Here is a 27,057-nt window from a genome sequence, read left to right on the forward strand (position 1 = left end):
CTGTGCAACATGCTATCGCATCCGGAAACAACTGATACGGATAATGTTCGTCAGCGCTCCACAGTCTGCTTGGTGAAGTTTGTCTTCCGAGAAACAGCTCACGTATGACAGCATGACTATAACAGCATAAACTATATATGGTACTGCTTGTGACACGGTTGTCTGAAATCAGCACCCCGTGGTTTATCCCATCTCAAATCTCGGATGTTACAACACCATTTACTTCGAGTAATAAGAAACACGTGCAACATATGGTCCACCGTTAAATACAATATTGGAACAACATATTCGAGGGCAATTAAGGAAATATGTGCTGCAGAACTACTGACAGGCGATTTCAAACAACCGTGTCGCGAGCAGTACACATGAACTCATAACTGATGTGAGGATGATTTTCATTTTCTTCTCCCTTCAGTGCAGTCTGTGATTGCATACATTGTCAAAAATATGAGCCGAATGCATTGAATCCTTCTTTACGACTTATTTCTGAAAGCTTGTAGTCCCAATCTCATATCACTCCACACTTAGGAGTTTAGAATTACAAATTCACAGATATTTAGGTTTTTTTTTTAGCAGCAAAAGCTTTTTTCACTTCGCACGAATAAAGTGGGGGTGCTTAACTGTGTGGGCATATCTCATCTTCAGTCCGATATAATTCGACCTACAAAACACATGTGAGGGTGTACGTTATGTGCCAGAAATCTTCGCATTCAAGACGTGGAAAATAGGTGCACTGCGACCTATCTGTGTTGCGGCTAATACGCGTGCATGGTGAGAAAGCGCGAGCATGAAATTATAACTTCGCTCATATCTCTCCTGTCAATATGGCAGACGACAAAACGAAACCGGTGCGAAACCGTATACGGACCACTGATCTCGATTGTAAAAGGCTGGATCGCGGATAGGGAGCGCGAGCGTGAAGAAACCGGCCGCCATCTTACTGTACCCACAACAGTCGCCACAGCGATCATGGCAACTTCTTGCAATTACGGTCGTACCAACCGTACTGGCAAGGTTACAGGGCCTAAATTTACACAGGTGAGTCACTCTTTATCGAGGAATAAATAGGCGTCCATTCTGTATATTTAGTTGACAATTATGAAGTGTTTTTTTGCCCAAAACGAGCACTGGATGCAGGTTGCTTGATCGCTCTGACGACGTTCAATCGAGCACACTTGCATTTTACCCGGCGGCAAATACAGTTTGAGTGCATAATATGTTTGAAATAACACGTTACACTACACAGGTAGTGTTGTCATCAATATATGTGCGAGCACTCGAGCGCTTTTTTGCATGCATTGGTAGCATGGTACACCGTGTTCTCTGCGGAAGCAAGTGCCACATTCATTTCTTTGAATTACCTTCACGCACATGTTCGGTATTACGTCATAATGAGACCACGATTGTCACCTTTTTTCATGTATTGGTATTGTTTTGTGCCTTGGTTTGATTTGTGACAAAGAATCCTACGTAACGGTGGTGTGGCGCGACTTGAATAACGCCTTTGTGATGAGCTGTATCGTCAGCTTGTTACGATAGTAATAATTTGTAGCGTGTTGTGCTATTTGTAGCAGTTTTTAAGGCAAAAGTGGTCTCTCAATACAGGTTTCGTCATGAGGGCTACCCAGTGAATAATCTGTGCAGTGTGATACGGCTGGGTGTACAGGTAAGTATCACGTTCCTCATCCACTGGTTTCTACTTTACAGGAAGGAACAACCTCAGTGCACGCACTGTGGTTAGCCTCTCTCAGTTTTGCATATTTTCTTACATGTTCACATCAGAAACACACCTTACGCTTTAGGCTCCTTCACCCAGCAATATAATAATTAGAGATTATAATTCTTTTTAGAAGAGTTCCCCATATTCTTTTTAGAATAGTTTTTAATCTTTTTAATTTTTAGAAGATACAGGGATTGTAAACCATGTTTTAAACTGATGTTTTAACATTTGTCCAATGCATTTATTAAACAACGTATTCATTTTTAACTGGTTGCACCCAAACCAATGTTCTGATGTATTATTTCCTTTGTTGTCGATGCACCATAAAAAATGGAATAATCATCATCAATGCAGGTTACTTCACAGCTGCCTCGACATACTCAAGAAATGGGTGCAGAACCTGCGTACTGCCCACAAACTTTGACTACCACAGCACCTCCAGAAAGTAAAGGCATATGTGTCACATGGGATTTTTAAAGGCATTCACAGTATATAATACCTTGTATGAACTGTTGTAGATCTAAACAGCCTCTACAGTACACTCTCAGAAATTAAAACCTGTCAGGGAACTGTGATAATTGTTTCAGTTAATAGGCATGCACATATACGCTATAAGAAGAAAATTATTTATTGAGAATGCACATCTCTGGCTACTCATGTTGTTTACATCTACTGTTGATCACATTCATTTATCACATATTATATTCTTATATATTATTAATATATTATCACATATTCGATCATATTAAATTTAAAATTTAGCATATATGAGAAAATATCAGGAGGGAAGTTGCTATTCATTGCTCATTCCAACCTAAAATTGAGTGCTATAAATTTAGAGAGCGTACCTGACCATTGTCATTCCTAAATATGTATTGCCATTGTAGCAAGGTCACAAAACAATAAATGTAGTCTTTTGCGACCTCCCTGCACGTTCATTGTATCCTGAAACGCGTAAGTGCAAGAAATAAATCTTGAACTTCAATAAACTTGATGTTGTATAAACTTGACATAAAATGTTGAATAATATAATGAATGATATAAAATATTGAATAAACTTGAACTCGTATATTCTCTTTACTCATCATCAGTGATCTTCATTACAAAAGCATGTCGTGTTAGACTTTTTTTTTTTTTTTGAGTTTCACAGACTGGGTACACGAGGGCCAAAATGACAAAATCACAACTGTTTGAAGCTCCAAATAGTCCTGTTGCAATTTGAAGACCATACGTGGAGCTGCATTTTTTTGAACATGCTCCACATAACAAGTATGACAAAGTCAACACTGGATAGCAGGACCCCGTCCCCAAGCAGCTTTTCTCACGCTGCAGTTGTATTCAACAAAAGCATGTGAGTGCTGGAGAAGGACATTCAGTTTGGCACAACCGCGCCTGCAAATAATCAGAACAAATAAAGGAAGAAGCAAACAAATATAGAAGGGCTGTACTGCAAAAAGAGATGAGTCCTGTGTCTCAAGGAGGTGTTACCACTTTCTAAGTAACTTAATTGATTAAGCTTACATCACTACCTGATTAATTGCCTAACGAGTCTGATCTAATTGCGTGAAGTAATTATTTGGGCTGCTTCGGTGTATCCATATTTGCGAGGCAAAGCACCGCTGTCGTTTACTAAAAGACTCTAAGGCGATGCTTGATATAAATCATACTAAACGCATACACGGCTAAAACAACGGTTGTGATTCTACAGAACGATCTCTTTCTGCGATGCGAGTATATCTTTTCCCGGACCGTTCTTTATGGAACAATTTTTGTCCAGAACGCAGTACGGGATATTATATACATGGTTGTTGTTAACCTCAAGTCGTTTCTTATTGAAATATTGGCTGGGAAACGTGCTGTAGTACAATCCCCAGCGCTGCACTGCAGTGACGGTCTAGTTTCGGAATGCAAAACATAACGTAATTAAGAATCGAACGGCAGGACACCTGTGAAACACTGTTAGGATACATCAGTATACTGGCACCTTACAAAATTGTGTGACGACAAACAGCGATCAATGCTAGCAGCGCAATAAATACTGACAATCTCTGTTGCCTCCCATTGTTTTCTATGGGCACACACAGCACTTTAGGGCCCACCAACATGGCGGCCCGAAGGCACGCCTCTCCCCCACGAGCCCCTCTCCCATGCGCGATCCAGCCTTTGTACATAGAGATCAGTGATACGCACATACAGGCACGTGGAAATGTAATACAGCTAGTAATTGTGGTAATTGTGATAGTTTTGACAGCACTATATCAAGCACAAAAAATAAGACTATATTGCATGGACCGGGCTATTTCAAACAAACAATTGTTTGTAAATAAATTCATTCCGGAATCCGCTAGGGGACCCAATGTCGCAGCAAATAATCACAGAACTGGCTGATGTTTGGTGAGTGTAAAACCGGTGATTTAAGTTAGGAAGTTACCATGGGATAAACCTATAAAAGATACAAGTAGTTCTGTGGCTATTGTGAACACGCGTGTCGTGCTGAGGTTGCAAGGGCCCGCGCGGCCAGCGCAAAAGACTTGTCAAAGCTGTCATTGCAGCTTGTGCGCTTGGTAAATTCACTGCCCAAATAAAATTCTTCTAACATGCTTCCTACTTCCAAATTCCTAACCAGCTCCGCCGCTGCAGCCAACTCGTACGTTGGACGACTGTATTATGAAGTTGTGGATCTTCAAACCACTCCAACCAAGTTATCGACGTGGTATGATTTTCCACGTCTTTTAACTCCTGCAGATGCATCCAGTTGGAAACGATATGCTTCAAGTGTAGCTACTTTTCGCCTTTTCTCTGTTTTTCTTTTTCTACCGTAGAACTTATTGTGTGTTAGTGAGAGGGCATATGGGAGGGCAGCTAGTTCCAAGGAGAGAGTTGGACAGGCCGCAGCCTCAGTTTTTGGCTAGCTCATTGCAGTGTATAACATACTGTACGAGACGCAGTGCACAAGTTTCAAGATAGAAAACCATTGCCAATGCTGAGTGACAGCGTGCCATTTCACGCGGAAGAACGAACACCTTGATGATAATATGCTACAGTCCATAGTGCATCCGTCACACATGGCAAGCAACAGTTATATGATTCTGAAGAATTGCTAAGAAAATCTGATCTACGAGACCTTCGTAACAATAATCTTGTTTAGCTGCTTTCACGATTTCTTTGTTTGGTTTACCAAATATTTCATTACATGTGCCAGTGATTTTAATCATATCCAATTTGTGCGTTTCTTAGTCTGAGACGGCAAAACATAACTCTGTTTATCCTTCAGATTTCTGTCTTCTTACAGGAGATATGACATCGACAAACCTGGGTCAGTGTGTGCACAACCTTGGTCATCGATAGTAATGTTGTGATGACAAAGAAAGGTACAGTTTGTAAATTTTAGCTGCAGGTCATCAATAAAGCAGTAAGGCAGGCATTTTGACGTGTTAGTAGATTCTGACGAAAAGGACTAGTGTGGTAGACTGAAACCCATTTCTAATTGGTGAAGATTTCTCAGATATCCCACTCACTAAAGGAATCCCGGCAGTGTCTGTCCAAAAATAAGCACTGGGAATCCGCAACAAAGATGGAGCACATAAAAAAATTAAGAGCTTTCGTGGAGGGCCTGTACTTCGTGTGGTATACAGATAAGTACATATGTAGAGAACGACTATGTAGCGGAAAAGTAAAAGACCAAAACAATAGGGAATTAAAAGCGAAGGAAATGTAGCGATTCCCTACTGTGTACCTATTTGTGTACCTGATGAAGTGCAGATCCTGTACAAAGGAGTGCAAACTATATTAACCGTACTTTTTGGAAACCAAATTGCTCCACAGTAATCAGATCATGCCTATTGATAAACCTCAAAATGTGAATAATAATAACCCCTTTGCAGCATTTTTGAAAAGCTGAGAGGCATTGAACATTGATATTGTAATTATTTAAGTCCTTTTTGTGTGAATCGTATGAAAGATAACGATTTTTGCAGTTTGCATCATTTTACGAAATATACCCATACGGAATGGCGAATTACTGATTATTGATAACAGCCATATCGAATTGGTGGGACCAATGCTTCCCGAGGTATTAAGATTCACTAGTAAGATGGGTACCTTGGCAAAACTGCTAGAGGGAAGGGAAATGTAGTCTAGATTAAACGTAGGGTCATCCGCAAAGATTCGTCCCAAGAATGGAAATTATGTATACTAAATTACATGCCAATGGTACAGAACATGGCACATTGTTTGCACACGGAACAAGATCTAAGGTTTTATTGGGTACTCTGCACTCTAAGTGAAATTTGAAAAAGCGTGTAATGCAATCTAGCTAACTTATTTCGGAATAAAACATACATTTAAGTTTGACAGGGTCTGCTGAGCTTGCACAGCTTAACTCTTACGAACAGGAAACTGTTCTAAAAGCTTCTGTTCAATCAATATGGAATCATAACGCTTGCAATCATAGGCTTGCAATAACTTGTTCACTTGTTGTACTAATGCATCGGTAACCCGACTTTGAGCACAACTTCGTCAAAGCATTTTTGATGAAGGCCTCTTCACTAACTTATGGTGACATGCTTTGAATGCTTTGTCTGAGAAGTTCTCTGACACTTTTTCTATTTGGTTTCCCATACCCCCAGCATAACCCAATCATCAAGGTGATATGCCGAAACCTTAGCTTCACATCAAGAGGGAACGCTTTCTTGACCACAAACACTGCAGCAGAAACACACATGAAACATTGCAAATCTAACAGGCTGGATTTAACATGCTACAGCTCCTACTCTTCCTTTTGTGTAGTAACGGATAGCGCCAGCTTTCATCTAATCCACAATCGAGATGTTTGGCCAGAGGGCGATTTGTCCCGTGTATTTTGTGACAGAATTCCTTCACTGGAGGCTACTGTAAGTGCTACTACTTTATCTGTACATTCGGCATGACTAACATGTTTTCTGTATATTATCAGAACGCTATAGGTCTCCGCACAAGGCAAAGAGTATTCTCAGCTAGCCTGTGGCTTCCAGTTACAATAATATATGGATTACCGAAACTTGGTTGCATTCACATTTTCTTAGTTCCGGTTATTTTGGTAACGAATATGAGGTCTCCCGACATGACAGAGATTATGGCTCATTGGGCCTACAAATTTGTGGGTTGTCCTTATCGCTGTTTATGCATCTGTTCCTGCCTTTCGACAGTACGACCTCGAAAGTAATCACTAGAGCCCAGATTCCTAAGCAATTGCCTTTTTTTTTTGTTTGTGCGGTTGTAATAGTGCCTTATCAATACAGGAGCACGAACTGGGTACTTAGGAACCTCCTGTATCGATTTGATAGTGCCTATAAATGCCTATGCCAGCATTAGCGCCTATTTTGGCAAAGATGCCTAAAACTCCGATTACACATCGAAAAATACCTTTAACAGCTCTAAGGCGGTGGCGAAACTTCACTGGTCAGGTGAAATTGACATTGGTCACGTCGCACATCCTTTTGAAGCCATCGATCGCTTGAAAGGCGCGAGTATCTCAAAGGTGCTGAAATGTAAAGCTGATAATTGAGAATCTGTTACTCTGTACAGTTGCTCGTTCTTTCTCTACCTTCTAGCATTGTGTGGTTTTGCACGTCGTAATTGTAAAATATAGGCATGTTTTGTAACGGTGTTGTCGGGTGTGGGGTAAATGAGGGGTGTGACGAACTAAGAGAGGCACAGCACAGGCCCGGTACGATCCCTGCAGTTTTGCAACATGAGGAAGCTGAACTCCTTGTGGGCAGTCAGGACCAGAGTGGAGTTTTTAGTCCACTATAGCCATAGGTACACGAGCGAAAGTGACACCATGTCTAGTGTAAGCAGACTTGATCCCCCATATTTGCCTGCTAGTGCGAGTCTTGTGGTAATGCTGAAAACAAAATGTAGAAGGTGAAGCTTCAAAGATTCTAGGACTAAGAAATTTGCGCGTTAGACTACAACCTCCGATGCTCCAAGCCCATCTCGCATAGCGCCAGTACACCGCCCGTGACAAGCCCTTCTGAGAAGTGTCGTTAAATGGGTGGCAATGACTAGAATACTTTAAAAGCGATAAAACCCCCGTGCCGGGGAACAAGTCAACAGACGACACAACACACAGACACAGACTCTTGTGTCGTCTGTTGACTTGTTCCCCGGCACGGGGGTTTTATCGCTTTTAAAGTATGCTGTACCGAACAGCCCAATTTTTAACCATTTTCAATGACTAGAAGCCTTGTGACCACAGTAGGATGGATAAGCTTTACATTTCGTGCAGCAAAAATGTTAGAGAAATAGTGACAACTCTCACGAAAGAAGGAAGTCACTGTGATTTGGTGTGTTTATCCTTTCTCTGTGTTCCAGCCTCAGAACATCAATTTCCACAACTCTCATTTATCATATTGTTGATGCAAATGTAACTTATTTATTCACTTTGTTTTTGCACTTTCAGAGCTACAGATGAACAAAATAAATAAGTTTATGGTGTCTATAATGCCATTTTTGGTGCCAAATTTTTTTTGCGCCTTTTATAAGTGCCAAAAAACATTTTTTTTTTTTCGTGCTTAAAAATCCGGGCTCTAGTAATCACAAGTCTGTTTGCGTCGAAATACCAAGGCTCAACTGGCGAACTAATGCTCAAGGTCTCTTATCTCCTTGAGTTTCTCGATTACCATAGCCTTGTATCCTGTCAAATATATTTAAAAACTGCTCGTCCTACACACTGGATCTGGTAATTAGCAACTTTCATATGAAAGACATAATAACCACTTCAATGATGAAAGAAGGAAGTCACTGAAAAGCTAGCCAGCTGTAGTGGGTGGTTTGTCCCTTCAGATGACGCACCTTCGGAAGTCGCTGGGGACGTATGTTAGCTTAGCTCAATTGATAAGAGCACTGGACCGGTAATCCAGAAGATGTGGGTTTGAGTCCTATAGCTAGCTAACCTTTTCAGTGACTTCCTTCTTTCATCATTAATTTCTTAGGCACTTGAGGCTTTGTATGTATTTGTCCTTTCTATCTGTTCCAGTCTCAGAACATCAATTTCCATCATAACTACTGCAACCGCATTAGTTGAGCCTTACAAATCTCATCCGCCCTTGATCACTATTTTTCCCCTTACCGCTAATCGACGATATCCAGAGGTCAGAAACGGCTATGAGTACAGTAGGGGCGACTACTTACAGCTGTGCAGATTTTATGCCAACGCTGACTGGTTTCCAGTAAGAAATGCTGATTACATTAATATTGCCACAGCTAATCTTACCAGCTTAGTTCTTGATGTCATCGACAGATTCCAAAATGTAAAGTCAAATTGAGAAGATACCCTTACTGGTTTTCTCGGAAACTAAGATGCCTCATGCGCAGAAAGCTTCATTTTCACCACAGATATGTAGCTATGCGCAGTTCCTACTGGCACAATAAATTTTCAGTTGTTCGTCGTCAAATAAAAAGATTATGTAGACGGGATGATTTCTGTAGAGGGTTCGCTTAGTAGAAATCCTAAAATGTTCCGGAGATATGTTAAAATCAAAATGTCGCCTGATACATGTTGTATGTGTCTGTTAGAAGGCAACGCCCCTGTGACTCACTCCATTGAAGTTGCCAATGAATTTGCTAAACAGTGTGCTGAAGTGGTTTGAACAAAGCAAAACTCCCCTTGCAATTGTACAAAGTGTACATCCAGCATTCCGACAACTTCTTTTACACTGTCACACATTTACATAACTGAGTCAGATGTTTATTTTGCTATGAAAGACCCGAAAGGTAACAGAAGTTGTGGCTTCAGCAAGGTACCCAACTTCATTGTGAAAGGTCGTGCTTTAGTGTTTGCTCCTATACTAGCAACTATATTTGATAGGTCTCTTAGACAACGTGTGTTCCCATCGTTATGGAAAAAATCCATTATTCCTGTACATGAATCTGGGTCGCACCAATTCTTCAGCACACTATCGGCTGATATCGCTATTTTCGTTTCTCAAAGTTCTTCGAAAAGATAACATTCATCCACCTTTCGTCGTTTTTAAATCTTTGCTGTCAGCTACCCAGCATGGCTTTATTTCTGGTAGAGCAGTAGAAACAAACTTGGTCACTTTCCTTAATTATATGGGACAAAGAGTAGCATCGGGCTTACAAGTTGATACTATTTTTTTTTTTTAGTGCTTCAATTCGGTTTGTCACCCATTGTTATTATGTACATTATCACACTATGGTATTAGTAATCCACTTTGCTCATGGTTTGCCTCTTATCTCTCTGACAGATTGAATGTTGTTCGTGTCAACGGTTATTCATGCTCTTATAATGTATCCGCAGGTGTACCACAGGGGTCTTACTTAGGTCCTCTACCTTTTAACATCTTTGTGAATGACCTGCCAACTTGTGTGAAAAATTTAAATGTTCTTCAATAAGCAGATGACCTGAAGCTCTTGAGAGAAATTAGATGCTAATTAGAGATTGTATATTGCTCCAGGATGATATTACTTCTCTTATTGAGGGGTGCTATAATAACATACTCATGCTTAATGATGGTAAGACATTCATGATTTCATTCACAAGGAAAATTAATTGGATTACCCACAAATACTATCTTTCGACTTTAACAATTGTAAATGTCGATGTTACTTGTGATCTCAGCGTTCATCTTGAACACTTCTTATCTTTTGTTCACCATGTCAACAAAGTAACATCTGCAGCAATGAGAAACTTTGGTCTTGTTGCCCGCATTTCTAAATTATTCTCGAGTCCTTCTTGCTTCTTACGTCTGTACATCACTTTGGTTGTGCCACATCTAGAATTTGCTTGTACCGCATGGTCGACATGGTCGACGATACTTGACAAGACAACAAGCGATCGAAAAAGTGCAGTAACTTTTCATCAGATTGTTCCATGATAGACAAATTTGCGTTTCTATTTATTACAGCTGTCATCACCTGCTACGAAAATTAGGTTTGCCAACATTATTATCTCGTTGAGCTATTCATGATATTTTGTCCCTGCACAGAGTACATAGTTCATTCCCTCCTTGATTGTACCTATCGGCTATCGTCTCTTTCTTTTAATGTGCCGTCAAAGGTGCTATGTCATTCCCCTATTTTTTACACCGCTACACACAGTGACTATAGTCCATTAACATGCCTAATGACTAATTTCAATCACATTTATCATCAGCCCGGTGTCAGCATTTTTATGCCCTGTAGCTTATTTTATATAGTGCTGTAAAACCTATTGACTCGATCGAAACTAGGTTCTGGAAAACCGAAAAAATCCTGACGCGTGCCAAGTAAGCTTCATCACAAGATATTCCAACGCACTTCCAACCATCAAAGCCATTCTACAGGAGCACGAGCCCCTCTTCCAAAGCAGTGACCGACTTAGCAATATATTCACCCATCCCATACAGGTGACATACCGACGCGCAAAAAACTTAGCAGAACCATTGGTCAATGCCAAAATCAGCGATACGAGCGCCCCGTACACGGGTACACGACCCTGCAACCTCCCGCGCTGCAAAACATGCAAGCACGTTCAACACACTAACTCCATCAAAAGCACTGCGAGCAATTACACCGACGCCGTTAACCACGCATTCACATGCACTAGCTCCAATGTCATATACTGCATTGAATGCGGCGACTGCTTTATGCAATACATTGGTGAAACCGGCCAACAAATGAACAACCGCCTTACCGGACACAGAACCGACACGTCCAACAAACTCCCCAAAGCAGTCGCCGAACATTTTAACGTTCCTGGACACAATTTTGACAACATTAAACTATATATTTTAGAAACCGGGTTTAGATCCACACATGACAGACGTGATAGGGAGTCTTATCTCATATACAGGTTCAACGCTCTTCACCAGTCCGGTATCAACAAATCACAAGGCACCCTGGAAACACTTCACAAATAAAATATGGTTTTCCCTTCTATCTCCATTATCATCAGTTATGTTCTGCATGGCCACTGCCTTCTGCTTTCTTTATTGCATGCCACAACTTTGTATCACAAATATTAAAAAAAAAACCTTTGCTCGTTCTGGAATTTTCCCCACGTAACCACTAACCTCCTTATCTTTCGCTATGCTTGCCAATTCTTGCCTATTGTCCCAGTTCGTCCACGTGTTCGTGAACCCCCATTTTTCTGTAACCGGTCAGGAGCCTAGATGACTTCGTTCACATAATACCCTGCACACTCTAACAAAGCGGCCATTCACTCCGGCTGTAAAAACCCGTACGGACCCTTTCTTCCCTCCGGGCTGTTGACACACAATTCGCATGAACCTTTAAACACGTCACACCTAACCCTTTAAATACCATGCCAATGATGAGGACGGTGCCTAGAAGAAGAACAGTCTCTGTTCGAAATATCGGCGGCTTCTGTCCTGAGGCAACTCCCTTCCTACATCTCTACCGGTTCGCTGGATTTCTACCCATCTACTATTGTTTAGCTGTTTGTTACATGATGTTTCTAATGTTCATTATTTTGTTTTAGGTCATTGTGCACCATTAGGTAGACCTTTATATGTTGTTAATGGGCACTTTATAAAAATAAGCTTAAAACTTAGAACGAGACACAAGAACTGGTTCACCAATGAAACTCGCAACAGGCATGGCGCGTGCTAGGTTCATGTCTTTTGGAAGTGAAGATCCAATAACTTAGTAAGCACATAATACCTTCTCTTCATCTGAAAAATGAGCAGCATACAAGCTGTGTATGTATGTCCTCTTTTCTGCATTCCTTCCAGTTTCTGATAAACACCAAGGAGGGGAACCCGAGACAGGGATGAAGAGACGACACAACAAATTCTCAAACACAGCAAAAACCTTCAATGCAACTGTGCCCTATATATCCAAAAACCTCCGTGTTTTGCTGTGTTTGAGAATTTGTTGTGTCGTCTCTTCATCCCTGTCTCGGGTTCCCCTCTTTGATCATGCACCAGCTTGTCAGCGCTTTGTCTCTTCTATCGATCATCTGATAAACACCCAGTGTGAAAACCTGTTGTTCGTACTGTCTTTCCCAGCCATGATCAGTTCATGAGTTCTGGCTGACAACTTCATGAAATTTGGTGTGAAGAAGGTTGAGTTTACATACATGATGATATTATAATTTGGTGTGATGTGAGAACACAAGATGGACACTCATCATTTTGGCTAATGTGCACATGGTTCGCATGAATCCAAGGAAAATATAACTAATGGTTGTAGTATACATAGATATATTTTTTAGATAATGTTAATTATAAGTGCAGGCAAGCTGGTGGATAAAATACATACTCAGAGAAGCCTGAAATTGGGCACTAGTAAGAGCGATATACACGAACTGGGAGCTCAAGAGCCCCGTGCACGTGGCCCCTGTGAGTGTCTGCTATTCTTCCTACTGCCCAAGCTCAGGCTTCTTCAAGTTTAGATATTATGTACACTTTTGATGACTAGCAAATAGTTGCACATGTTACAGAAACAATAAGACGGAAACAACGGCCTAATGGGGGAAGGGATGCCCCAACCGTGTGCTTGTCTAGTGTCTCTCATGGTGACCACTAGGGTGATTGGCAAAATGCAGGACAGTGTTGGAGGCAGTACTTCTGCCTGAAAACCAGCCTTCTGTATGTTTCTTGTCTTTTGTCTTTCTTCTGTTTGCATTGACAAATCTCACAAAACCGTGGTTCAGGTTTCTGAGGAAAGCAGTTGGAAACGCAGAAGATCTTCCTGGATAATAGAGAGTGACCCAACTTCAAATGGCATACATTGCCAGCTTACACCAGCTTTTGGCCCACCAGCCCTCCCATATATTGAAACCGGAACTTTACATTAAAATGTGCCTTTTCCCCTTAAAACATAACTCATTAAAGTATGACGTCTACCATAAAATGAGGCTACCATAAAGCAGCCTGGAAGCACCATCAGTTTACACGGGACAATTTTTTCCTCCCATGCCAGCTGGGACATTATCTTTGGTGCCATTCTTTTCGGGACCCTTTTTCCTGGAGCAAGTTTTTCTCTAACCCAGGACTTCCACGTCTCTCTTGAGAAGGGTCAACGTGCAGCACCTTGGGTTTGTGAGCTTGTGTGAGTAAAGCATTAAGACCCCGACCAGGCAGGACAGAAGGCCCGTGCCGAATGAGGAGTGAGAGAGGGCACGTAAAATGTTAATAGGGAGTTTTAGTACATCGGCACATTGCTAAGCTTGGATTTGATAGCTTCTGTTATCATATCGTTTTCATTCAAAAATTCCTTAATAACCGTTTATGAGGACGGGTGGATTTACGGGGGGGGATGTCCTGACCCCACCTTCAATTTCTGTTGTTACACAGAGTCTCAATTGACCCTGGTTGTGCAATAGCATGTTGCGCAAGGCAGGACCACCCCCCCCCCCCCCAAAAAAAAAAAAATCCTGGATCCGCCTCTGTACGAGGATACTAAGCAACAATGAATAGCAAAGCGACGGTGAAGTCAGTCATTTCTGTAGAGCATTCGTTTGCCATGTGGAGAGCACCTATTCAATCTTGGGGGTAGTGCTTCAAAATGAAAGAAAGAAAACTGGGAAGGCTATCTGATAGTAACAAATGTAAATGCTGCAAGGGACACACATGAAAGGAAGAACTGTGTGCGCATCCCTTCTATAGAGTTGAAGAAAGAAGAGCTCTTGTTCGTATGTGTTCAGCAAGAAGAAACGTTTTTGTCCTCGCAAATTCCTGTCTGTCAGTTACTGATGCCACCTTACCAAAGCTGGTATTTTAGAGTGTGTGTTCCTTCTTCATTTCATGTGGATGTGTCACTCGATGTGTTTCCATTTGTTACTGTACCATACCAACTACCCTGCTTCAGCACTTCAAGCTATTGGAAAGTAATTTCAAAAAGCAGTTCTCCTTGTGAACTAATAAGGACTTCTCATGCCATTCGCAAATTCAAACACCTCAGGGAAAAGAGGTGCTGACGCCAGCAATCGAACCTGGTTCTTCTGATCTGTTCAATTCTTGGTCTCGGCACCTCTTTTCCCTCAGTTGTTTGAATTTAACAATGGTATAAGAAAGCTTTATTAGTTCACAAGATGAACTGCTTTTTGAAATTACTGTCCAATAGCTTGAAGTGCTGAAGCAGGGCAGTTGGTATGTCATAGTAACAAACATAAATGCAGCAGGTGTCACATTCACATTTGATTTGATTTGATTTGGATTTTAGTGGTGCACTAGTTACTAAGGCCATAATGTGCCAAATACTACTGGAAGTTTTACCTAGGTAAAATTAGCGTCAATGAAAACATGGCTAGGAAGCAAGCAAGCTGGTGAAGATGATGCATAATGTAATACCCCGAGACTAGGGAACACGAAGGGACAGACACAACACGAACAACACGACTTAGTGTGTTCACAAAAATTAAGATAAATGCTGGATTAGTAATTAAAATCACAGAAAGGCATTTAATTTCTGGGCGTGTGAGGCTTACGTGTCTGTGTTGTCTCTAATTATGGTCTGCCTCGGCCAATTCTCGTGTGAGAGGTTTGGTTTTACGGACACTACAGATTTGATTCAAGTGGGACTGTTGTTTCTGCACACTGTTACATGTTCTTTCTTTCTTCCTTTATTAGCAATAGAAAACAAAAGAAAACATGCAAGAAATGGGATTGTAGGGTAAACCTGCGACACTGTCCTAGACACAAAAAATAATATAAATAATAATAATAAAATAGTGTCACTGTCTTGTGAGGATACAGCAGAGTAGCAACAAACACACTTTCAAACTACAAACATAAATCTGATGCCAAAAATTAACAACACACAAAATGTAACAAAAAGCACACTTACAAACAGGAAACAAATTTTGACAATGTCAAAAATTATTTATTGCCGTTAGCAGTAGAAAAGAACACTTAAGCTTCCCGTTTAAATTTACGAATGGAAGAAGTCTGATGTGCAACCAAATACAAAATGTTCCAGACCTTGACACCAAAAAATGCAACAGTAAACTGCCTAAAATTGGTTCTGGAAATTGGAAGCTTCAGAGTAAGGTTATCAGTACGCAGTGAGTATGGTGATGAATAAAGTTGTAAGGAGATCATTGATGAATTGCAGATCCTGCTTATGAATTTATAGACAAGTCTGGCACGTTTTACCTTTAGTAAGTCAGACACTACTTACAGACAAAAAGGAAAGGTGAGACTAACAGAAGCGTGAGGATGTAACGATAGCACAATCCTACGTGCCCTTTTTTGCGCAATATATCATCTGTTCAAATGGGATGCGTATCTGAGTCAGTAAATGCATAATTTATGTGGCTCTGGATCAATGCCTAATATATCAGAAGATGGACTCTGGTAGGTAAAATAGATTTGACTTTTGCAAGTGAAAGAAGACAGGGAACAATCATGGTTTAAACATCCAGAATATGTGGCTTCCATCAAAGTGCTAAGCAGTAAAACATCCAGAAACTTTGCAGACGAGAATCTATTTATCTCATCGTCCCCAAAATGAAGTTTATATTGAGTATTTGCGATTGCTTCCTGTTAAGGATGAAATATGATGTAGCTAGATATACTAGGCATTTTCAATATTTCTGTTTGGAGATAACCATGTTGAATACCTCAGAAGAACTGCGTTAGCTTTGGAAAACAATGAGCGTGTATCATTAGCCTCGACAAGGATGTTTGTGCATTCCGCATATAATATACATTTAACTCGTAAATAGTCCAGTACGTCGTTTACATATACTAGGAAGAGAAATGGGACGAAAACTGACCCCTGTGGAATGCCACTGTTTATTGGCAACATGTGTGACTATGCTTCACAGATCTGTACATACTGATATCTGCTGTTAAGGTAGCTCTGGGGGACGCCACATACACCATACCTGGGGAGCTTCCTTCTGTAGTATGCTGTGATCAAACAGATGAAATGCTTTTTTAAGTCAGTAAATATTCCCATAGTCAGCAGCTTCTGATCAATGTTTTGTGTTATGTCTTCTGTTGCATTCACAAAGGCCAACTCTATTTACTTTACGTTACAGAAACCAAACTGAAAAGCTGTCAATAACTTGTGACAATCAAAGAAATGCTGCAAGCGCTTTAAGATTAGCATTTCCACAATCTTGCTTAGGACTAGAAGAATAGCTATAGGGCTGTAGTTCTGAACTCCTTGTTTAGCACCTTTATGTATATAGGTATGACCCTTGCTCTTTTTAACTCTGAGGCATACACCCTAGCCTCAAACATTTTGTTGACAAGGTTGCCATGGGTTGTGAGAGGAGGCTAAAGGAACCGCCTGACAAATTCAGTTGAGATCCGATCGTAGTGGACCGAACGTGTTTTTTGAGTCCGTTAATTAGCTGCTTTCGTGGGGATCTGTAGGAGCAAGAAAAAAGTGTTAGGTATGTTCCAGTTTGATCATAGGGATTCGGCTCCGAAAGGCAACTATAGTGGTTCAAATCTGTTATTTCTAAACAGTTTGGTACATGAACGAGCTCAATAACATGAACTCAGTGCCTCTATTGGAATGATCCACATTATGTCTACTGCACTACATTTGTTTATTATATTTAATTTTGTGTGGTGGACTGAGGCAGGGGATTGCAATGCTCATGACAGATTTTTGGAATTGTTTATGGTGGGCACCCTAGTGCGGAGAATGGGCAATGTGCACAAGTAAATCAGGCGTTCTCCTCCTACCACGTATGCTATCATTACTTCCTCTGAGAAGTTGAGAACAGGCACTGTACCATTATCTGACACTTTGCATATATTTTAACAGTAAGTGAAAGACGTGCACCCTGCTTTCATAGCAAATAACAAGTATAACTACAATCCTTTAAACTTGCGCTAGCTTTACTACAACATGTAACTTTCATCTTGCGAAGTAATTGCTCCTGAGTGTATTAAATGATGATGCCCTGCTCATGAAATTACATATGTCAGTCAGACTAAGTAATCGCTTACAATGACATTGGCCAGTACCACTTTGTTTAAAACCTGATGATGTATATGCTCTTTTCTAACACTGTGAATGTTTCTGAGTAGCCACAAAGAGTGTGCTCTTCAGATTGCAGTTGTCGGTCTCACTGGAGCATATGTTACCGGCAAAGTATTCTGTTGAATACCAAGACCTTTTTTGCAAAGTATGAAGTCTGCTTCCTGGTAAATGTCTTTCACACTCTGCCTAGGCATTCTGTACATTGCCAAAGCCGCTTCGGGCAAAGTGTGAAAAATGTTTCTTCTCGACAGTAAACACTTGTTGACGAATGAAATCTCTAATTTTTGTTATTTTTGGTGTGTATTGTTTGCAAAAACATGCGACCAGAGTGGGTCCGCCCATAGACTGTTCATCCGTCGTGACTTGGTTAGTTTTGAGTACCCTTTAGCATCAACACAGGGCCAGAGTGGGTACAAGTACACTGTTCATCTGTCGTTACTGGCTTAGGTAGTTTTGTTTATATTTTGCATGATGAAAACAAAACATTTTCGCACTTTGCCTGCCACAGCGTACACGTTCTGTACATATTCTATAGAATGCCTAGACACTGTATGAAATGAATTTCATTTCACACTTTGCCGACTGATTTCGAATAGTTTATAAAATGGCTGGGGGGACATTCTATAGAATGCCAGATTTAACACTTTGCCGGTAATATACGTATTATCATGAAGAAGTGTCTGCTTTGTGCAACAATTAATCAATTCAACACATTGATTCTATTACCTTGCATCCCACATAGGTGCCCTTTAAATTTCTTGAGTATTTTGTAGTAAACCTGTCTCTCCCTTCACTGCTCCTGTCTGCTATTTCTACTGCTATTAAACTTTATACATGTTTTGCCTGTGTGTATGGTTAAACCTTTGCATTTTTCCATGTTCATTTTTTGTATTTTTGCTGTCCTCCTACTGTTGCACATGCATGTGGCACAATTCTCAAATTCTCGCTTCTTCAGCAAATTTTACTACATGTCATACTGTTGAGCACAAAACAAGTGAGATGTTTCATAGAACAAATCGATCGCGTCACCTGATGTAATGCAGACATAGTGCAGAAATACTTGCGATTAAAACTGCACCACAGTGCTCAGTCCCTTGAATTGCATCTGCTTTTTCCAAACAACAAATGGACCACCTACGTTTAATGTTTTAACATAGCAACTTGTTGCAAGCGCCCACGTCTTGGCACTCGACAACCATGCTTTTGAACGCCTCTGCAAAGTGTAAAATGCCTTAGACTTGGGAGTGCTCAAAAAGAAAACAAACAGATGTTGGGGACCACCTGAACTCTTTGCAGGGAATAGCTTATTATCATTAATTCCATGCCATTGTGTTTGCGTGTCAGAATGTCTATAGTTTGTGTAGCTAAGCAGACCAAGCTTTAGCGAAGTAAGAATCTATCCCCAGGCATCGCTGCTTCTCTAAATACAGGTATCAGTCATCAGATGACAACGGAGGCGCACCGGCCGCCGCCCGAGAGAGAGAGAGAGAACCACGAGACACGAACGAAAGCTAATTTCATCCTATATCTAGTCTGTAACGTACCAAATAAAATTCAGTTATCCCGTTACGAATTCACTGTGACTATACGGTGCTCACAACTGACACCACACTACATCAAACTGTGCACAAATCCGATCATGAGTCTAAACAAGTGAACGGCATGTGTCTCTTGCTTCTTGAAAATAATGATTCAAAATAAAGACCGCGGCGTGATAATCCGATTCTCTCCTCAACCGTCACCAGCGCAGGCAGCATAACATGAAACTCCACGTAACATCGGCATTTTCAGAAGCGCTGTTACACACTTCGGGTTTACGCAGCAGCACAGGTACACAATAGCGAGTTTTAGTACATCGTACGCAAAGGCGATAGCGTACGTTACAGATAGCGTTAGTGGTTCTGCGCACTGCGCGAAGCTCTATTTCTGTTATGGGCGTGCGCAGAACCATCAACGCTATCCCTTACGTACGCAAAGGCGATATCGTACGAATTACCAAAACTCGCTAATATCACACGATACCCGAATCCGATCGGGCACAGCGATGCCTTCCTTGCTCCTTCCTTCAATGGTGATTTATGATGAGATTCACCAATAACAGAACAAGTAAACACCTAAACATTTGGCAATGTGACCCACGGCTTTATCGACACACACACACAAATAACAGCGTATCAGCTTTCTTGCATGATGACAAGTACACTAAAGATAACACCGTGTCCGTGCAGTTGTTTCATGGTACGAAGCATATTTTGGACCGAAAACCAGAAAGAAAAAATGCAGCTAAAGTGCCACGTCTGATCAGTCAACACAAAACTCACAAGACATTTGGAACTATTTTCTGCCGCGGGTGTGGCGCTGTCACAAGGATCATCCGGGTTCGACCAAGCCACGACGAATGGAAGTTGAGAACTATTTTTTAGAGCGGACAACGACACCCCCGTTTCCTGCTATACCACTTGACTACAGCGACCAATCAAATCAGGTGGATTCTGAACAGTTCATTTTTAACCATATATTGTTAACCGTAGATTTTTGGGAATGTATTGTTAAAAGTGGATAGTTACCCGGTTTATTTTTAATGGTGGATTCTTAAGCGTATATTCTGGGTGTTTTATTTTTAACGGTGGATACTTACGCGGTTATTCTTGAGCGTTTATTTTTAACGGTTTCAAATAGGTTACACCCGTGTGTTTCATGAAAATTCCCTCGGTGAATAATTCGAAAGAAGCTGACATTATCAAATAATTTTATTTTTGGTTAGCCTCCGTGGGCAAAGATCTGATCACTGAGTTGCAAATTTGCATGTGCTCATTAGTTACATAAAAATTTTAAGTTGTGAAGTTTACTTTGCACAGTTTTTATGCCTATGCATAGCAGAGGGGACATTTAGTTTTGAGCTGTTGTAGATGGGAAAACTGTGTTGCCCCTTGGTGATCTTTATTTTTTTTTTTTCGAGCAAGCAATTGTAGTTAGTTCAAAAAATTGTGTGTGGAACAGCGCAGCAATGCAGTCTTTCCTTTAGTTATTTATCACTCAGTTACGTGTCAACCCACCGGGATGCAACGCAGTGGTGTTAGAAGATAAGGAGAAGTCATGACGTTTCCTCGCCCTTCTGGGGACAGTCATTGCATAGTTGATATAGCGTGCATGGGGAGCAGGGAATGTGGAAACACTCGTCGTGGCTGTTCCCTATCATAAAGTCGAACATAAAACGAAGCGATGGATAACTGAGAGAAAGACTGCATTGCTGTGCTGTTAAACGCAAAAAAAAAAAAAAAATTGTAAACCGAAGTACATTAACTGTTTGAAAAAATTACCAAGGGTCAACGCAGTTGTTTTTTGCTGACATGCCTCTCACTAAAGTTCCCTTTCGCTATGGTGTAGGTATGAGAAGCAGGTGATGTAAAATTCAAAACTACAAAAATGCAAAAGAAATTTTATTTAATTAACAAGCGCATGCAAAGGAGGAAGTCACTAGTCAGGGATGCTAACCGAAAAAATACTCCGCCCTTAAATCCCGCCTGTTTCAATTGAAATTTATACCTAGTTTTCCTTCGCAGCCTCTCGGCCCTAATCTCGGACCGTGACCCTTACGTCATTTTGACGTAACAATGACGTAAAAGATTAGTTTCAAAGCTGAAAAGTAATCTAGCGAAAGAGGGTCGATTACTTTGAGCGGCGATGGGTTTCGTGATGGGTCCGCATGTGCATTTCCGTTTATTGTGTTGTATAAATTCTGTATGTGCTCGTCACAACAAAAAATTCATGTCTTTCTTCGTTTGTGTTTAATAATGAGAAAAAAGCACCACGTAACACCGTTTCTCTGCGCCGATCGCGGCATCGTATGCGTGAAAGCGGAGGGCTTTTCGAAGCGTCGTCCGAGCCGTACGTCGTACAATCAATGTTATTGCAACGTAGCGGTGTGCACACAAAAAACTCATCGATCAAAGTTCACTGTTTCTTGAGTAAAACTATCAATGCTCATTTGCGGTATCATTACCACCCCCACAGCTCACGAGCAAAAGTATATTGAAATGCGAATTATCATTTCGCATATCGAGCACACGAACACACAGAAAAATATAACGTAAAGCTCATAAATAAAGCTCAAGTTTTAAAGTACGAACCGATTTCTCATAAACGCGTTTACGGCTCGCGCCACACTGTCCGTTCGACCCTTTCCTTTGCGATGATCCTTCGCGTTTTTATCGTTTTGTTGCCTGCCATCAGCGCCATCTCACGGGCACATACCGAATTATCAATGCAAAGTACGATCACGGTGTCACACAAACATTGTCGTCTTGCACACCTGTACGTCAAGAAAAATGACAAACAGCAAAAAAGGAAATTACGAGCGTGCTTTTCCACGCATTTTCCACGAAATTCAGTTTTACGCCGGTAGAGTTTTCTGTTTCCGACACCTAAGAACCGAAGCAACAAGGCAGGGCAGGCAGATCATAGGTGTGGTCACTGGGTGTGGTCTTCGGATTCTCAGGAGGAAACACCGATAAGGCCGGTCGCTTTCCAAGATAACACGTGGGGCGATTGGTTGATAGAAGATGTCAACCACTTTTAATATTCACGCCTTTTTCGATTGTGCACCAATGACAGAAGAAATTTCAAGTAATCGAGGTAGATTACTTTGACCAGGATAGGACCCCTGGACAACAAGACTAGTCCGAACGTAAAATAAACAACAAGTTGTTACCTCCTGCATGTGTTCGTGTGATATTTTCTGATGAAACCGTAGCCGTAGCCCTATGTGGCAGACCCGGCAGGGCTACTTATTTCCAATTGGAGACCCTACTGAGTCCACCTGGACCATTTGGTGTAACCATTTGGATTGAGTTGGTTAGCTAGTATGGACCAATTGGTAAGTCTGAGCTTGCCAGTTCTTTGTAATGGGGGACCAATTGATTTCAACTGGTTTCAGTCCAATGGGTGACAAAAACACAACTGGAATTCCAATTGATTTTAATGGGAAAATGTCCAATTATACCAATTCCTTTTTTCGACTGGGATGTTAAATACGGTGTGCCGTGCGTTGAGATATTTCCTCAGGTTTCCTTTCAGATTTCCTAAATCCTCATGTGGGCAAAATTAATCCACAGACTGACCCCTGTGGCGTCGCTTATGATTATAGTTGTCTCGCGACGTAAGCCACGAATTATTATTATGACACACCATACTCAGTAATTACTCATTGTAGCTGGAAATTTCTTGTGTCTACATATGACACCTACTTATAAGTAATGTTGGTCACGATAAGTTACAAAGCAATCAAAATGGCAGCATTTTGCAGCAGATCAGATATTTCTTACCATATCTTGCAGGTTGCAGTTGTTGTTTGACACTGACATTCATGGCGATTGATGCATGTGCATGCCTAGTGCACACAACACATTAGCTAATGGGGACACTGCTATTGAGTTTTGCAACCAGAGTTTCTGCATTTTGTGTTTGTCTATACAGCTGCCATGCTAGATCAGTTTAAAATTTTACGTGCAGGCATCCACCCTATGCATTTGTGTGTAACATGGTACTAGTAAGGCCAACCTTTTTGGGGTTATACACCAGTACGCCTGACATTAGCAAGTAGCCCTCAAATTAGCAATAGCTCGGTGTCACCCATTATCTCTCTGGAAACTGGTGAACTAGGTGGCTCTGAAGTCATCCTATCCGCTGGAGAACTTTGAAACCCTTAGTGTAAATGCTGAAAGGGGTTGAGACAGGTCATCCTACGTTATCCCAGAAAAACGTAACTGTTCTTTGCACCAATATGAACCCACATTGAAAGTTTCGCAGCTGAAAGAGTAATAGAAACGGAAAAAAATGGGCACCGCGAATTGCTAAACTCATGCGGCTCTAGCATCACAGCGCACGCTGCTGCCAGTGAGGCAGCACATGTTAAGTAACATGCTTACAGCTGCCAATAGAGATAGAAACAACTCTGAGCACTATTAAGTCGGTGCTTAGCTCGGGAGTGTGTTCGAGGGCTTCTGTCTCCCTAAGTAAGAGACTTAGAATAATAATTTTTTTTCTTCTGTATTCTGGGGTGCAGTGCTACACGTCCATGATGTAATGAACCACATCTATGAAGGTGTCCCAACCCATTTAATTATGATCATACAAACTGCCAAAACACCCTGCTGCCTTTTATACGCATCGACTAAATGTCCACCTCCATGGATTCTAGAACATCAAACCAAGAACACCGAGGTTTCCGCCTGATTCAACTCCATTTTCATCCCAGATTGTGTTGAATCACGTTCAGTTAAGCCTGATTACATCCAAATTTTTCAAAACAAATATAATTCGATATACACACCAATGCTGAAAAACAGAAACCGAAAAAGTGAGGCCCTGCGTTGTCATTACTTCCTATATCATGTCCATGCGAGGTACATTGTTCTCTGTGCCCATACATATATAGTCTTCAAGTGTACCCTTATACCCTTATGCCATTGCCTGTTTGTTATTTCAGAAGATATCAAGCAGCTATATTGCTATGGTAGGGATACACATGCTTTCACAAAAAACAAAACAAAAAAGAACATGAGTACTGTACAAGGTTTATTTTTATACAGAATGGGAGCCACCCAGCACGGATGCGTTTGACTCAATGCCAACTCCAGGTGCAGACACGGAGTCGGCAAGCACTCACACAAAAACTTGCAAAACCTCAACAGGTAAAGGATCAAGGCGGGTTGCAACACCACAGGCATCAACTCCAACAAGCAGGGCAACGCGGACTCCCATTTTATCCACTCCTGTTGCAAGTATCCAGCAGCTTGGTATGGGTTCAGTGCATTTCTGATTGTTTGTGCTTATTTTGTATGCAGTACTGTAGCTACTGTACACAGTAAATTCCCGTTAATTCAAAACCTGATATGTCAAAGTTCAGGTCAATTCAAACAAATCTGAAACGTTTGTATGGCAACCTATGTTTACAGTATGTTGAAGAACTGCTTAATTCAAACAGCACTTGCTTATTTCACATTTTTTACCTCCTTGTATGACATTCCTGCTAGGAGCAAATTTTACAGAAATCACTCTTTCTGTGGCTAAACCAAACTATTCAGTGTTGCAATCTGCAAGCAGTTAGGCCTCCTCTGCAATCAAAGGCATAAACTAGCCTTACAACTAGTGTAAAAAAATGTTAGATGTGGTGGTGTTCGATTGGACAGTGAAAGCAACAGTATGGTGCAGACTTCAAGATGACAAGCAGTGGATGTAAGCCAACAACATACAGCACGCATGATTGCAGTGTTTGCTACACAAATGTGCCCCTACTATATAATTTAGTCCTGTAGCGCATTGCTAAGAGAAATGTCTGGGAACGAGCGGCATGGCCAAGCGGGTTAAGGCGTCCCACTCGTTGGTTGCGGCCAAGGTTGTGCTGAAGACTGGGAGGTGGTGGGTTCATATCCTACCTCCGGCTATGGTACTTGAGGTTTTTCCCTGGGTTTTCCGGAAGACTTGGAAGACGAATGTCGGCTCCCCTTGAGGTCTGCCTAGGACGCATACTAATCCCTCGTCCCCCACTCCTCCTTGTTGTGCTCTCTCCATCTGTACAAGTTTGTATGCATTCATATAGTTTGCGGTGCTAACACAGAATTTAAAACAAAAAGGCATGGGCCTGCTTGCACTCATAGGTTTGTGCAAGCAAGCCGTGATAATTTAAACTTTTGTTAATTTGTCAGAATGGTGGCAAGCTGATGAACATTCATGCTTGGAAAGTCTTGAGCTTGAGGAGACAGATAATGAACGTATGTGGCACAGTGGCACTGTAACTCATACAAAAGCCCTTGGTCCCCAGGAGCTGTAATTAACAAGAGTGTTCTGTATTTATATTAACCAGCGAGTACTATTCAAAGTGTTTGTTTTCATTGTACACTTGTTCATCATGTTTTATCTTTCCTCTCTTTCACAGAAAGCACCACGGAAGGCTTCGAAAATCCTGGTAAGTTGTACCTCTGGTTTATGTGTGTGCACTATCTGTTGCTATTGCACTATTGCATCTGTGTTGCGTGAACTAACTTTTCTTTTTCTTTTACCTTTTTACAGATGAACAGATCGAAGACACTTCACCTGGCACATCATTGGCACAGCCACTTCCACCTTTCACCTTGCTTGACAACACTCAAGTAAATGTAATTGTGCCATGTACAGTAACATTAAGAGATAGTGATGTTTCGGTAAATGTGTTCCCTGTGCAGATCACACTTTGTACAGCTTTGGACGAAAGTTTACAGAACACGGCACTCACATATTTCATCATCGGAGCATCCCCTGAGAGGTATACGGGGTCAGGCAAAATGTTTAAAAAATGGTCCCTGGGTAACCCAGACACCTCTTTTAAATTTTGGCTGATCCTGTTTGCTAGCAGGGGGATGATCTGATGAACATACATGCATGCCGTGTTCTGTAAACTTTCGTCCCAAGCTGTACCATATGAGACAAGGAGAATTTCCTCCCTCAGCACTGCAATCTTAAGGGTGACCGATCCATTTTTTGTAATAAACATTACTCTATTTGTTTCTGATACATGACACATAATTTCATTACTGCATTGTCATTACTGTATTGTGTGACCAGATGCTTCCGCTCAAATCACGCTGCTGTCTATGGACGCTGCCTGCGAGGCATGGGTATTAACAAGATTTGTGCAACATGTTCCATTATTACAACATCTTAATAGTCATTTTTCCAACAAAAATAAAACAAAAACATTCCTTTCTGCTGTCTATGAAGCATGACTGCTGGGCACAAATTTTTCATTGGATGAATCTGCTGAACAGAAATTTTCACTGGATGAATCATGTTTGCGATTGTACATTCAGCTCGCCCATAGAATCTGGCTCTATCCTTTAACTATACCTGAGCCCGGCTTGTAGCTGGAGTCATATCAACTGTTGAGCTTGGACTTGCATTTTAGTGCTCTCGGGTGTGCACAGTTCATGACACAGCATTCATAGCACCCTCACCCCGGACAAATGTCTATGCACGCTCACGTACATTGTGCATTATCATCTCTGTTCTAGTTCCACCTCAAGGATGGTGTTGTAGTATCAGCAAACTTGCTTGACAGACTATATACACTAAAAGAACCGACAAAAGTCATTCGGGAAACAGCCCAGGCAATTTGGGGAGATGAGGACTTGTCTACCAGAACTTATAGTGGGAAGTTGGCCCCAAAGGACAAGAACATCAACAAAGTGGCACGAAAGGGGCTCACCCCACAAAAGGTCCGGGTATGTAGCTGTTATTGGAGTATAGAGGATTTGTACAAATATACAGGACATTATTTAAATCTGATTTGTTTCATTAAATTTGCATCACTGGTTCCCATATTAAATCAGTTGCACAACTGTATCTGTGTG

General features: G+C 41.2%; 1 long non-coding RNA gene across 1 annotated transcript; it reads left to right on the forward strand.

Moving 5' to 3' along the window:
• Positions 1-24,382: 24,382 nt before the first annotated feature.
• LOC135371406 (uncharacterized) lies at positions 24,383-25,807 on the forward strand. The gene is made up of 3 exons (XR_010415594.1): positions 24,383-24,468; positions 25,608-25,637; positions 25,742-25,807. It is a non-coding gene; the product is annotated as an uncharacterized LOC135371406 (long non-coding RNA).
• The last annotated feature ends 1,250 nt before the right edge of the window (positions 25,808-27,057 follow it).

Source organism: Ornithodoros turicata, unplaced genomic scaffold, assembly GCF_037126465.1.
Source record: "Ornithodoros turicata isolate Travis unplaced genomic scaffold, ASM3712646v1 Chromosome11, whole genome shotgun sequence".
In the NCBI taxonomy this organism is placed as follows: domain Eukaryota; kingdom Metazoa; phylum Arthropoda; class Arachnida; order Ixodida; family Argasidae; genus Ornithodoros; species Ornithodoros turicata.